Source organism: Streptopelia decaocto (genome assembly GCF_964273445.1).
Source record: "Streptopelia decaocto genome assembly, chromosome: 1".
In the NCBI taxonomy this organism is placed as follows: Eukaryota; Metazoa; Chordata; class Aves; order Columbiformes; family Columbidae; genus Streptopelia; species Streptopelia decaocto.
In genome coordinates this window covers 171,301,170-171,314,297 of record NC_138663.1, presented here as the reverse complement: position 1 = coordinate 171,314,297, position 13,128 = coordinate 171,301,170, and positions in this window count along the sequence as shown.

The following is a 13,128-nucleotide window of genomic DNA, read 5'->3' as shown; positions in this document are numbered from 1 at the left end:
CACAAGTCATTTGTATAAAGATAAACAAAAGTTTGGAATAACCTAGAATAAAAAAAAAGGTTAGAATAATTAAAAAACAAGATGTAATCTGATTCCTTCTCATTGGATAAAGATTAAATCTTCCATATGCCAACTGTCAATGCATAAAACTTCAAAAATCAGTCTTTGAAATATCTTAAATAGGATCTATAATTAAACAAATTGTTAGACTATGACATGCAGCCCAGATTGTTTTAACAGTTTGGTTTTCACTTGTAGTTTTTACTTGTAAGCCAATTGTCATAGCTATTTAATTTTCAATACCACAACACTTTCTCAAGACGTCTAAGGAAGCATCAGTTCTGCCCTGTACCTTTACTGTGTGTGTATATTCTTTACTTTGCTTTCCCAAAGGAGACATCTGTGTAAGTGTTGGAAGAGACTGAAGACATCTATTAAGTCTCATCACAGTAAATGAAAATCTGCAATTCTAAAAATATTCCACATAATTTTTATTTCTACGAGTCATAAGAAGGGAGAACACACTGATAAACTGAAGAACAACAAGTATTGTGAAAAATATGTATTTTATACATGCTAACCAGAGTAGATAATCACATAATAAGATTGATCATGCAATTTATACAAGTAAATCAAGGAGTTAAGTTGGGAGCTACCAAAACAACTCAGACATTCCCCTTTTCAAATGAAATTCAGTTTTCTGTCCTAGGCCTAGGTTGAGAATCATTGCTTACAGGCACAGATTTAAAGGTCTGTCTTTAAATTTAATTGTACCGAAGCAAGCTCTCTGGTATCTTTGTAGTCTCTGGCTGGCATTGTGACAGTCAGAGCTGGTGCTAATCTCGTCGTTAATGTCAAAGACTAAGTGTGACAGCAGCAGACAAGATAGGCTCTGGTGAATGACAGAATAATCAGTCTGGAATAAAACTAGTTCCTCCATAAAGGATCAGGCTGTGGAAAATCACTATCAGCATGTCCACATGTTTACTTCCTTTCTCATTCTGATGGCAGTTACATCATTTAACAGCATATTTCTTTCCAAGACCATTTGAAATTCACATTATTCTAACACTGTAAACCTAAAGGGATAAAAATCCTTGCCTGCCTGTATTATCAGTACGAAACATTTAAAGGTGCAGTGAACATTCTTATGTGAAAATAATTCCAGATATAACTTTACTAATTGCTTATCATGTGTGTGCCCAGTCCTACAAACTTCCCTTTCAATTTTGATTCACTGTCATAATAGGTAATTATACATCTTTAATAGCCAAATATTATTAAAAAAAAAAAAAAAAAGAATTTGAGAATAATTCCTACAGCAGCAAAACTATGACATGCCAGTGAATTTATAATCCTCATGAATTCATAACACAAATAGAGCAATAACAATTATGGACCTGTAGCCCTTAACGCAAGGGCAGTAACAAGAGTTAGGACTTAAAAAGTACAGCTAAGCTTCTCATACTTGTTGTTGAATACATGTAAAATTTCTGAATTCTAACCCTGACCTCTGTATTAATTCTTTTGGCTAAATATTAAGGTTACAGTCTTAGAGATTTATAAATATAAATAATTTAAAATTATTATTTACAACACACTTCAAGATTACAAACAAGCTAGATACTTAAGTGTGTAGAGGGAGAGGATGACACAAAGATAATTGCTTATGGCATGGTGCAGAGGTATGCATCAAGTGGGCTAGCAGTAATCAGAACAATGAAAAAGGCACTTAGCTTTCTTGTTATTTCACAGATGTTCATACATGGCACTATGGTGGCTGTTTTTTCTAAACAACAGAGAAACTGCTTTTCATAATATTTGTCTCTAAATACAGGAAAACAAATAAATAAAGTAAATAAGAGTGATTTCGCCTTCGGGGAAACGGACAGACAAATTTGTGAGTTCTGATGAATGCTAAAATAATTAGTTTAATGTACAACTATTTCAAAACATAAAATAGTTGTGGTGTGTTTTGTTTGTTTATTTGTTTGGGTTTTTATTTAATTAAAGATGAAGCACTGTGTAACATGATTAAATATACACACTATGCCAGACAAGTTTTTTAGCTAATTTTAGAGTTATTTTAGTACCTGTAACTACTCTTGTTTCATTATAATCAAGCTTCCATCTGAGGAGAGGGACTGTTACATTGTGTTCTGAGAGTGGCCTTCAGCAATACCCTCAAACACGTTTTGGTAACATACCCTCCTATGAAAGCAAGCTTATCTGCCAATGGAACAAGGGAGAAAATATGTTTTCAGTCTCCAATTTCCTTCTCACTCTTGTTTGTGATGGAGTATCCACAACCCTACACCAAGTTATGTGACAAATGCAGTAAAATGATATTACTGATACTCTTTGACAACAAAGATCTTGCAGTGTCACCTTTTTAGCTACACAAAGAGAGGATCTATCTATTCTTCATGTCCGGAAATGACTAATGTGATTCTGTCTTACTGGGACATTTTATATAGTGGAGAGAGAATATGGAGAGAGAATAAGGCTGGGTGAAGGCCACCAGTATTCCTGCTGTTGTACAAGTCTCCTTGAACCACCACAGTATGATCTGTATTCTATTTTCAAATTCATGTTCTATACAGCTTTAGGTGAACTGTGCCAGTTATGGTTCGCTGGCAAGATCTAAAGTTGTTTTTCTTTCTTTCAGCTGCACGGTAGTGCTTTATTTCCACAAGACAGGTTCGTTGAAATGTTTTTCGTTTGTTTGGTTGTTTTTTTTAAGTATGGGTTCTGTTGGCAACAACAATAAAAATATAATAGTTGTGCATTTCTAAGCTAAATAAATTCCAAATCAAATTAATTTTATGTAATATTTTGTCTCAGGAAGGACAAAGATTTTGAGTACAATGTGAAGCAGGAACTCATGGTCTGGAAAACAGGTCCAATGACTAACACCTCTTCTTAAATCTCATCTTTCAAATGTTCTGATCAGCTATTAATGTTAGGTATTCCAGTACACCAGAATGTTTTCCCACAAATAACAGTTTCTACTACTCTGATTTTCAGTTTCCAAAAAAAACTTTGTTTGATGTTTACAGAAAACAAAAATATATATTTCATAGAAAGAAACCCATTCAAGTTGTTCAAGCCAATAGAAAATTTCCTATTCACTTTTGGGTAAAGCTGCTCATTAGTAGTAATAGTTTTGAGATATAGTAGTTGGGCTTTGAGTGAGATAATTGATCAGCTACTGGCAAAATAGTGGTTGATCCAGTGCTAAGCTAATCCAAACATATTTTAATGGTAACAGAAAAACAGGTGTTCATTCATGGTAAATCAATTTTCTCAATATTTCCAGGTGAATAAGCATTAAATGCCTTAAAACAATATAGAAAAGGTTAAGTCTCAAATGTAAGCAATCAGAAGAATGTAATCCAAGCATAAGCAATAAGCAAAACCTCAAGGGAATCTTAACATGATTCAAGGAAACATTTCCACCTAGAAAAGTTGTAAAAACTGCATGTAGTTGTAGAGTTCAGTGTGCTTAATTTACTTCTTATTTCTTTCCAGTTGATGTTGCAAGTTCAGGAAATATTTTGGCTCTCCAAAATGCTACAGTTTCCGACTATAGCTTCCCAAACAACCTATGCTCTTAAGTTCTTAAATTGAAAATGATGGATTTTATTTTATTTTTTGCAATGACAAGTAAAGCTTGATTATGGAATTGCAATCTAGAAGACTAAGAGAATCAGAAGAGTCTAAATTTTGCCTGCTTTCAGAAAACAATGAAAATAGGATTTCTAAATCAAGAAAAAGGCACAAAACCAAAGAAATAAAGAGAGATAGAAAGAGAGAAAGAAAGAGGGAAAGAAAGGGAAAAAGGAAGAGAGAGGAAGAGAAGGAGAGAAAAAGAGAGAGAAAGAGAGAAAGAGGGAAAGAGAGAAAGAGAGAGAGGAAAAAAGAGAAAGAAAGAGAGAAAGAGAGAGAAGAAGGAAGGAAGGAAGGAAGGAAGGAAGGAAGGAAGGAAGGAAGGAAGGAAGGAAGGAAGGAAGGAAGGAAGGAAGGAAGGAAGGAAGGAAGGAAGGAAGGAAGGAAGGAAGGAAGGAAGGAAGGAAGGAAGGAAGGAAGGAAGGAAGGAAGGAAGGAAGGAAGGAAGGAAGGAAGGAAGGAAGGAAGGAAGGAAGGAAGGAAGGAAGGAAGGAAGGAAGAGAGGTTACAGTCATAGAATCATAGTATTGTTTAGGTTCAAAAGACCTTTAAGATCATTGATTCTAACCATTAACCTAGCCCTGCGAAGTCCACCACCAAACCATGTCCCTAAGTGTCACATCTACACATCTTTTCAATCACTTCCCTGACAAGCCTGTTCCAATGCTTGACAACCCTTTCCATGAAGAAGTTTTTCTTAATATCCAGTCCAAACATCCCCTGGTTCAACTTGAGGCCATTTCTTCTTCTCCTATCTCTTGTCACTTGAGACAAGAGACCAACACACACTTCAACTTCCTTTCAAGTAGTTGGAGAGAGCGATGTCTCCCCTCAGTCTCCTTTTCTCCGAGCTAAACAACTTCATTTCCATCAGCTATTCCTCATGGGACTTATTCTCTAGACCCTTCTAGACCCTTTTCCTTCTTTGGACATGCTCCAGTACCTCAATGTCTTTCCTATAATAAGGCACCCAAACCTGAACACAGTATTTGAGGTGTGGCCTCACCAGTGCCAAGTACAGGGAGACAATGACTTCTCTAGTCCTGCTGGCCACACTATTTCTGATACAAGCCAGGATACTGTTGGCCTTCTTGTCCACCTGGGCACACTGCTGCTTCATGTTCACCTGGATATTGACCCAAGCTCCTAGGTCCTTTTTCACTAGGCAGCTTTCCAGCAACTCTTCCCCAAGCCTGTAATGTTGCAGGGGGTTGTTGTGACCTGAGTGCAAGAGCTAATGTTGGCCTTGTTGAACCTCATACAATTGGCCTCAGCCCAACCATCCAGCTGGTCCAGATCCCTCTGTGGAGCCTTCCTACCCTCAAGCAGATAATGTTCTTGATCAACTTAGTGTCATCTGCAAGCTTACTGAGAGTGCATTTGATTCCCTTGTCCAGATCACTGATGAAGATATTAAACACAACTGGCCTCAATATTGAGCTGTGGGGAATGCCACTTGTGAGCCTTCTGTCAACTGGATTTAACTCCATTCACCACAACTCTTTGGACCCAGCCATCTAGCCAGTTATTTACCCAGCAGAGCACAGCCATCCAAGTGATAAGCAGCCAGTTTCTCTGGCACAATGCTGTGGGAAACACTGTCAAATGCTTTTCTGAAGTCTAGGTAGACAATATCCTCAGACTTTCCCTCATCCACTACGTGGATTGTCTTGTCATAGAAGAAGATCAGGTTAGTCAAGCAGGATCTGCCTTTCATAAACCCATGCTGACTGGGCCTGATCACCTGGTTGTCCTATATGTGCTGCGTGATGGCGTTCAAGATGATCTATTTCCTAACCTTCCCCAACATCGAGTCAAAGTATATTTCTCCTCCTTCCAAAGCTTTTTGCAGATGGGTCTCACACTTGTTAACCTCCGGACAACTTGGACCTGACCAGTTAACTGGGAATGTTGATAAATTATAGAAAGTGTCTTGGTGAGCACCTCCGCCAGCTCTTTCAGAACCCTTGGACAGATCCCATCTGGCCTCATAGACTTGTGTGTGTCTAAATGTTTTAGCAGGTCCCTAAACATTTCCCCTTGGATTATGTGGCTTCATTCTGTTCCCTATCCCTGTGTTCCAGCTCAGGATCTGGATACCCAGAGCACAACTGGTCTTACTATTAAATACTGAGACAAAGAATTCATTAAGTACCTCAGACTTTTCCTCATCCTTACTTCTATGTTTTGCCCCACACCCAATAAAGGATAGAGATTGCATTTAGCTCTCCTTTTGTTGCTGATGCATCTGTAGAAAAACTTTTTGTCATTTGGAGCAGTTGCCAGATTAAGTTCCGGTTGAACTTTGGCCCTTCTAATTTTCTCACTGCATAACCTCACGACATCTTTGTAGTCCTCTTGAGTGGCCTGCCCCTTCTTCCAAAGGTCAAAAATTCTTCTTTTTTTCCCTGAGTTCCAGCTGAAGCTCTCTATCCCGTCAGACTGGTCTTCTTCCCCATTGGCTTGTCTTTTGTCACACAGGAGCAGCCTGCTCCTGCTCCTTTAAGATTTCCTTCTTGAAGAATGTCCATCCTTCCTGGACTCCTTTATCCTACAGGACTGCCTCCCAAGGGACTCTATTAACAAGTCTCGTAAACAGACCAAAGTCTGCCCTCTGGAAGTCCAAGGTAGCAGTTCTGCTGACCATCCTCTGTACTTCTTTAAGAATCAAAAACTATCACTGTGTGATTACTGTGCCTAGACAGCCTCCAACCATCACATTGCCTTCTAGTCCTCTCTGATCACAAATAAGAGGTCCAATGGGGCATCTTCCCTAATTGACACCTCTTGAACTGCATCAGGAAGATGTCTTCCACAGACTCCAGGAACCTCCTAGACTGTTTCCTCTGCTGCTTTTTATTCCCAGGAGACATCTGGTAAATTGAAATCCCCCATGAGAACAGGGGCTAGTGATAGCAATACTTCCTCTGTCTGCTTATAGAATATTTTATCTGCTTCTTCATCCTGATTGGGTGGTTTATAACAGAGTTCCATGAGGATATCTGCTTTATTGGCCTTCTGTTTGATTCTTAACCACAAACACTCAACCCTATTGTCACCATCATCAAGCCATACATTATCAAAATACTCACTAACATACAGGGTTACCCCACCTCCTCTCCTTCCTTGCCTATCCCTTCTGAAGGTTTTATAGCCATCCATTGCACTACTCCAGTTGATGTGAGTTGTCCCACTATGTTTCTGTCAACAACTAAGGAATAGAAATATCGAATTCTATTTACTGAACCAAGATGATTCTGCCTGAGATGTATCCATCAATGCAGTGTATTTTGTGAACAAATGCATTTTAATTAGCAAGTTATAATCAGTGATAGTTTTTGTGTACATCTGCTTACTCTTTCAAATATAAACATCATATTACCTGTCTGAGTCAGGTTTTTTGATTGTTTTATTTAATGGCAATATCAAATGGACAATTTATAGAAAGATTTCTGTATTTAAATTTGTTTGGGGGGTTATTTTTAATTAATTTACTTCAGCTGCATGTTATCAGCTTCATTAAAATAGAAGTTCAAAAGAACAGCTTAAAAGATAAAGAAGTATGCAAAATCTAAAATAAATTACATCTGTTAAGGAGATTTAATTTCTGTACTTCAAAATGTGTCATATTGTAATTACAAAGATCTAGGTAAATTTAACTACTTCATGTAAACTCAATAAAGCAAATCCAATTGTGTTCCATTTAGTTTAAGTCAATTATGCTGTGTAATATGTTTCTTTCAGTTTTCAGGCAGCAGTTGCAGTGCCCAAGCTGTTTGTGAAACTTCAAATTAAATTTTTGGATGTAATCAAGATGCAAAGTAGAGACAAAACTGAGTTAACAAAAGAATGATCAAAATTTGTTCAGCCTTCTAATTTATTCATTCTGTTCTTTAAGACAGATGCATGAAAATACATATGTATATAGAGTATAGTAGCCTTCAAGCATCACATTTTTAGCTGTCTCGCTCAACAGGGGAAAGTAATATTTAGCTAACTAAAACATTACAGGAACAATGTTTATACCTGAAATATATGTTAACTAATACTCTGGAGTCATGTTCTGTTTTCAGTTCCATGTCATATACTTCATTTCATCATCAGAAACAAGAAAATAAACACTTCCCACTCTAAGTCTTTTGGGCTGATTGATGGACAAAGCTTTAAATTTCTCTCCAGAGAAAATGGTGGTCAGTTCCTACAATACAAGTGTTTAACACTGAAAATTATAACTTCTGAAATGCAGACATATAGATGTTCCAGAAAAGCTTGGTATTCCATGGCATTTATTAATTTTTCAATTTATTTATATCAATGTTTTAACTTTATTCAAAATATTTCAACTGATCCTTAACTAGTCAATCAACTCTCTTCTCCAGTCAATCCTTCTTCCCAAGTTATTCTTAAGTGACAATTACAGCATCCAGAAAATCCAAATGAACTTTATTAGTAGACCATTAGTAGTCAGATGATTTAGTAGAGAGGAAAGAGGACAAGAAAAAAACTAATTGTTTCTCATTGCTACTCTTTCCCACTTTCCCACTTTCCCTAAAGGTGCTTAAAAGATATATAAATGAGGCTCTTAAGGACATGATTTATTGCAAGACTTAGGTTATGGTTGGATTTGATGATCTTAAAAGTCTCTTCCAATCAAAATGATTCTATGATTCTATTATTCTATCATCTCTTCTCTGGGATTTTCAGTGATAGGACGCAAGGAAATGGCTTAAAGCTGTGTCATGGGAAGTACAGACTGGATATTAGGAAAAAGTTCTTCACTGAGGGTATGGTTAAGCACTGGAACAAGCTCCCCAGGAAAGTTGTCACGGCTACAACCTTGTCGATGTTTGAGAAGCGTTTGGACAACACCCTTAGACATATGGTTTAACTTTAAGTTTGCCCTGTGTGAAGTCAGGAGTTGGACTCAATGATCCTATGGGTCCCTTCCAACTCAGGATATTTTATGATTTATAAGAATCATAGAGTACTATGATTCTAAAATGGAATAGTCTTTCACTCTGTATATGTTTTTCTTAGATGTACTTGAGGATTCTCAATCTGAGTAACATATTTGTACCCTTCAACTGCTTCTTTTGTTAACTGGTGTATTTTTATACTAACAAGTGTCAGAAGTTGCAAGAGAAGCTAAAACATTAGTTTAACTATACTTTTGACTAACTGCATGGTCTGTTGATGTTGTTGATATTTACCATTTCCATTTAAAAAACAGAAAATAATAAGAATGGAAACAAAAATACTATAGTTTTGAATAATTAATTACAGATAATTTTAAATTACCTGAAGTTACTCATAGACCTGTAGTTTCTATTCACAGAAACCCAACAAGCTCTGTTCTCTTAAAATTGCTATGAAAGTAATAACACGTTTTACAAAAACAAGGCTGTGCACTGTACAGGTGAATCTCTGATAGCAGCCTAGCTAATACTAAAAAATTATATTTCCAACTTCATCTCTTATTTTCTCATTTGAATAACTGTGGTAATAAAACACAGGCCTAATACACGATACCTAGAGAAGTAACCAGAATGACATTCTCTGATGAATATACATGGAACTCTGGTTTTAATTGATATCGAATAATCTACTTTCTTGTCACTCTCTCTTTCTCCTGACATTCATATTTGAACTTTCTACCTGCTAAAAATTGTTTTTCACTAGAACGCATAAGACTTTATATCTTGTCCAAGCACCAAAGTCTGCATTAACTAGAAGTGCTTAGGATATTCTTGTAATCTAGTAGCCTAAACAATATTTTTACTTGAAGGTCATTCAGGGGAAATTCCATTATATGCAATGTGAAGGAAAAAACAAAAAACAAAAAAAAGTGCCATTTAATCTGTATTTAATTTGTTGATATTCATTTAATTAATGGTCCCATTGACCGTCTCTTAACAAAACAAAATAAATCGGAACAAAACAAACAAAACCACAACATAAACCAAACCAATCAAACAAACCGAAAAAGAACAAAAGCTCTTGATCCATGATACTTTCTCTGTATTATCTCCACTGTGTATATTTTATTTGACATCTGCCCTTATTTGTCTTTTTGTGAGGTAAGCAATCCAATTTCTCATATTTTTTCTATAACTCTAATTTATTTTCATTACTCTTTATTGAAACACTCTTCTCCTGATTGGCATAGCAGTTTCTATTAGACATAAGTGATTTTTACTTCAGCTTCATGAAAAATGCCACATCTCTACTGGATAGCATTCTATCAACCGAGAATTATTTTATCCATAATAAAATCGTATATTCAAGATAGATTTTATTGCAGTGTTCGCAAAAGTTAAAATCACTTTAGAGTAAGGCCTTGACTTGTACAGAAGTGTAGAAGTGTAAATGAATTCCCCTTCAGTTTCTCTCAATTAACTTACAGATCCTAGAAACCCTGAAGAAAAATTATTTTGTTAAAATGAAAGGTACACATCTCCAGGGTTTCCAATTCAGTATGCACTCATTTGATTTCTACAAGCAAATACCTCAAAATTTCAACATGATGGAAAGGTGAAGAAAGGAAAGCTTAAACTTCTAGCTGATGAGAGGCATTATAAAAGAAAAAAGAAAACAAACAAACAAAACAAACAGTCACAGGATAATATTTGCTTTAGATTCATAGGCAAGTGTGTTCAAATTGCTTCCTTGGTTATGAATAAGCAAGGGAGACAATATAAGAAGACTACGTTAACTTAGTTACACTGTGAAAGGCTTAATAGTAATATAAATAATTGAGAAATATGGTGCTCCAAAGAGTTACTTCAACTTCTGATTATGTTTGAAACTTTTTTAAAGTACTTTAGTCTGTACTTCAAGTTGTTTTTCTTCAGCTTGTCACAACAGTCACATTCATAATAAGACAGGAAACAAAGGGTCTAAGTTCCATATTTGCTAAAGCTGGCTGTAGGAAATTAAAAGAAGAAAACAAGCAAATTACTTTTACAGACATTCCTTGGTGATGGAAATCCATCCTTTCATTTCCCAAAACCCTGACCTCCTGACTGGCTCAAATAGGCAGAGAAATTACACAGATTTGTTCACTCTTTGACTTTTATCTTACTTTAAGTTATGTCTTACTTCACAAGGTGCCAGGAAGCATCCCAAATGCAGTGTATGTTACTTACCACTAGAAAAGTGTTAGAGAATGTAGATGTACAGTTCTGTTTTACATTTGCAAAGTGCAAATATATTAAACAAGTAAAAGTGTCCAATTCATTTTAAGGGACGTTTCACTAAATGTGAACATACACTATGAGGTGTATATGCTGTTAATAATACTGATGGTACTTAGGAACTCAGTTTACTTGCCCACATCTACATGATTAACACAATTTGAAATTGTATGTTCAAGGACACTTAGGTTGTTCAGCCTTATGTGGTCGAAACTTTGTACAGGCATGTCATAGGAAATTTAGGTGGTGTTGTCACAAGAACTGAAACATGCTACTCAAGGACAAATAATTAAAAACTTCTTTGCTATATAGATATAGATATAGATATAGATATAGATAGCAGGTGGAAAACAATTTCTTTTCTCAAATTTCTCTTGTACAACACAGAAAATACATTGTCAGCAACCAAGGCTTCAGACCCTTCACTCGAGTTTAGACCAGCACCATTGACCGAGGGGAACAGGACATTATTTCAGACTGTGGAAGGTGTTAGGTCTTGTCCATCAGCCTTGTTCGGGTGTATAGTGGCTTTACCTAGAGATTAGCCTTCTACACATGCCTGTATGTGTGTCTGTGCCCAGCCCCCAAGGGCTATTGATTCAAATGTCTCACAGAATTAATAATGACTATTAATAAAAGAGGGTATAGAAGGTGTTTGAAAGTAGATGTAGCATCAGCTTAGGAAATAAACACAAAAAAGTCAGTGAATAGATAGAAAAAAAGTAATTTCCACAATATTTTGGCAGTAGACCTTTATTTCCATTGCTGATGCATTTTCATTTCCAAAAGGAAAATCCATTTCTATCTCATGACTTATACCTCCCTGAAACAGTAAACCATTCTTGCAGGTTGATGTCAAGTAGATAACTTCCAAAGCCTGAATAAACCTCATACATATCTATTTGTAGTTCTTAGAGAAATCCTGCCCAGTCCAGAGATTTAGTTGTCACAATGTTGTTCATATAAACTTTATTTAGTCTCTGAGTAGTGGTATCTTTCCACAGTTCTTTCAGTTTTCCTTCTATCATTTGCAAGTTTGTTATAAAATAAACTACTTTTTCCACTGCATGCCATTTTCAGTACTCTGTCACCATCGTCACTCTCTACTTTCTCTCTGCAAAGAAGAATGGGACCTAGCAGACTGACTTTATAACCAGGGGGAGCAGTGGAGAGCAGAAATATGGAGTGCAGCCCACACTGAATCATGTGCAAGAAAGGGAGATAGAGACTTCTGTCCTTGTCCAGCAGAAAAACTAGAAACATAATTTTTCCTTGTCTGGCTGGGGCTTTAATGGAAAACCTCCAGATCTGGTCCGTATAGTCGACATCTTCTTCTGTAGTCTTCATCTTCCATCCCTCAAGTAATTAAAAAATGCTGAAGGATTTTGCTCTAAAACTTCCAGATCTGAATACATCGAAAATATCTATATTGATTCCCCATCGACCTTACAAGAAGGACCAGGGCATTGGTAACTAAAATTAGAGGAGGGGAGAGAGAGAAGCGGAGAGGAGCAAAGAGGGAGAGGGAGAGGGAGAGGGAGAGGGAGAGGGAGAGGGAGAGGGAGAGGGAGAGGAGAGGAGAGGAGAGGAGAGGAGAGGAGAGGAGAGGAGAGGAGAGGAGAGGAGAGGAGAGGAGAGGAGAGGAGAGGAGAGGAGAGGAGAGGAGAGGAGAGGAGAGGAGAGGAGAGGGGACGAGGAGATAATCTTCAGTTCAAAAAGAAAATTATGAACTTTGGAAAATACAAGGAATAAAACTTTAAGAGCAGAACTGAATCCGAAGAGCTATCTTCTGCTAAAAAGTCTTCTATTATTTTTTGGGGGGAAGATATTTTTTTCCTTGTCTGTTTTTTTTTATTATGTTCATCACAGGTTTTAATTTCATAATTTCTTTTCTGCCGGAGTTCTGTATGTTAAACACCAGTTGTGTAATTATTATGGATTGAAATTAAACTACACTAGAAACAGATTGCATTCCCCTCACATAGTGTTAAATGTTTCTGTGTTTCCATTAGATTGAACTGTTTCAACCATATAGGCTGTCTGCTTTAGAAAAATTTTCTTTTCAGTATTGCTCCCCTGAATGATTTTATTCTTCCATACTATATAAATATATCTTTTATCTCATTAAGTCAAATACTAGTCTAGCATTTGACTGGCATGTAGGGGAAATTCTTCTTTACATGTAAGATTTAGTAGTTTTACAGTGTTTTACCTTTAAAGTCTTCTAACCAAATAAGAACACAGGTTGCTTAAACTCATTTTGTTT